The sequence below is a fragment of the Phoca vitulina genome, unplaced genomic scaffold (assembly GCF_004348235.1).
Source record: "Phoca vitulina isolate PV1807 unplaced genomic scaffold, GSC_HSeal_1.0 scaffold31, whole genome shotgun sequence".
NCBI classification, from domain to species: domain Eukaryota; kingdom Metazoa; phylum Chordata; class Mammalia; order Carnivora; family Phocidae; genus Phoca; species Phoca vitulina.
This window is the reverse complement of record NW_022589734.1, coordinates 554,715-557,352: the sequence shown is the minus strand read 5'-3', so window position 1 is coordinate 557,352 and position 2,638 is coordinate 554,715.

The following is a 2,638-nucleotide window of genomic DNA, read 5'->3' as shown; positions in this document are numbered from 1 at the left end:
AAGCAAGACACTGTAACTACTTCGTTAAACCCTGATGTGGGAAATCCGAAGGGCCTGAGGGGAGGGCTGTGCCTTCACCCCATCCGGCAAAGTTGGGGCTGACGGCGAGCACAGCTACCTCACCTGGTGGCCCCTTACCCGCCAGTTCTGTCCAGGTGTGACCCTCCCCTCTACGACTGAGAGTGGACTGAGCAGCGGGGCGGGGGCTTGCCAGGCTAGTGTCGCTGGCCGCAGTGTAGACCAGCACAGCAGCCACACAAAGGCAGAGAGTTGGGTATAAATGCAGAGAAGTAGAAATAGTAGCTGAGGGTAAAGGAATGGATAAATTCGCTACGTAACGAGGGAAATCCCATATTACATTAACCCCTCCGAAGAAGTGTGAGCAGGAGATGACACTGTCTCTTAGCTCAATTATCCCAGATGCCTGAGAGAGAAAGCCGTACGCTGTGAGCACATTCCTGCTTCTGGAACCTGGCAACACTGAACGGACCCAGCAGACCGGAGCGACCCTGGGAGACCCTTCCCTCCAGCAGGATGGTGGGCAAACTGTCAGTGGGACGCGGGTACCGTGTCAGCATCTCTGCAGTTCCGGTCCTACTGCTACACGGGACCTGTGCTCAAAGACCAAGGCGTGGCCTGTGGGATAATACAAATATTTGGTCTCTGTGCCCGGTTCCTGGCCCCGAGCTCCCCAAGCCCTTGGGATCTCCTGAGAGATAAGAGCGTCTCTAGTATGCTAATGAGATGACTTGGCTGAGGGTCCTAGATAGCTTCAGGTTGGGGCTGGTGACCAGGAGGACCAAGCCATGGTTAGAGAGTTGGAGCCATCAGCCTCGCTCCCCGACCTCCGGGGAGACTGACCTCCATCCCCGACAGCCAGTGACTGAATCAAGCATGCCTACGTCATGAAGCTTCTATGACGTCTTCTCAACAATGGGGTTCACGGAGCTTCTGAAATGGCGAACACGTCCACGTGCTCTGAGGGTGGCACATTCCAAGTCCACAGTGACAGAGGCTCCTGCACGGGGACCTGCACGCTCCCACACTCCTGCGCCTCTTCATCCGGCTGCTCGTGTGGATCCTTATAATAAACCGTAACGGTAAGCATGGAATTCTCCTGAGATCTAGGAGTCGTGCTAGCAAACGGCTGAACGTCCAGGGTACCCCCAACTTTGTAGCCAACTTGAACAACAGCGCAGGGGACATGGGAACCTGAGAGTGGAGACTTGCCCGTGAGCTGAGGGCAACCTTGCCGGATGAGTCCTTCCGCCTGTGCGTCGCATGCTCACTCCAGGTGGACCGCGTCAGACGTGAAATGAATGAATCGGAGGACACCCAGGTGGTGACAGGGAATCAGAGAGCTGGTCAGGTGGGGGAAGAAAGCCTCTCCGCTCCACAAAGAGAAACTCAGAGTAAAAGCAAGCAAGTTAACCCTGTACCTCATCTCGTCCAGGAGCAAAGGATAAGCAGAGCGGAAGCATGGCTATCACGTCCGTCCATCTGCGACCAGCTGTTCACGGTCCCGTTACAAAAGGAGACAGCAGGCCCAGAATGGAGTCACTGATGCTACGCACCACGGAGAACGTCACACTTAACCTACTGCAGCTGCAGCTTCTCCCAGAAATGCGACCTGCAATCGGCCACCGGAACGTCCTGCTCAGCGCTGAACGGACGCCGCCGGGAGACCGCCTCCTTTCCCCTTAGCAGGGCCCCCTCGCTCACAACAAGGCCTCGTTTACTCATAGTTTCCTGTTTTCCCCTCCCCTCTGCCTTGACAATCCTTTCCTCTCTGCTACTGGAAGAGGCTCCTTGCTGTGTGCTAGCTGGGGGCTGCCCAAGCCATGAACTGCTGAAGAACCCAACCTTCCATGTGCCCAGTTGGCGTGAACAGTCCCGACTTTGCGGGACACTCCAGCTACCCTAGAAAGCCAGGCCGGTGCTCTGGGCTCCTTCACTGGTTGTTTTTTTGTGCTTGGCAGCGGTCACGTAAAAGCTGACAGATACTAGAGACTCTCTCCCCAGAATAGCGCCCTGCACAGCGGAAGAGAAACATTCACGGACACGTCAACGCACACAGACCCACTCATGTCTTACAGGCCCGGGCAATCTCGTCCTTGCCAGAGCAAAGGCAGGGCACATACAGGCCACCAGCCCACCTGGCCAAACTGCAGTGGACAACAGCTGGGTCTCACCACGTGCCATCCGGGGAACCACAGGAGAACTGTCATTTATTAGCCACGTGGTCCTTCGGCCGAGCCTGAGCGCCTACAAAGCACCTGATGGAGCTGCAGCCTCAGATCTGTGCTCCAGGACAGGCGATGAGTCGCTTTCTCCATCCCGCGCCCCCAGCCCCCCAGCGGCCTTCCCACAGGAGGACAACTGCCGGGTCAGGGCCTTCGGAGGAGCCCCCCTCCCTCCTCCCTCCGCAGAAGAGGAGGACCTGTTCTCCCCACAGCCTTCCAGTGGGACCCGGCCCGAGGCTCTGCCAGACGGGGGCACACGCTGGACCCGACGCACGACCCGCTGACAGACAGAGGCTGCCACTGCGCACGAGGCGTGTGACAGGTGACGTGAGTGGCAGTGCGACCCCAGGCCCACGGGCGGCCGCGGCGGCCAGTGTCCCGCCTCAGCGGAGTCC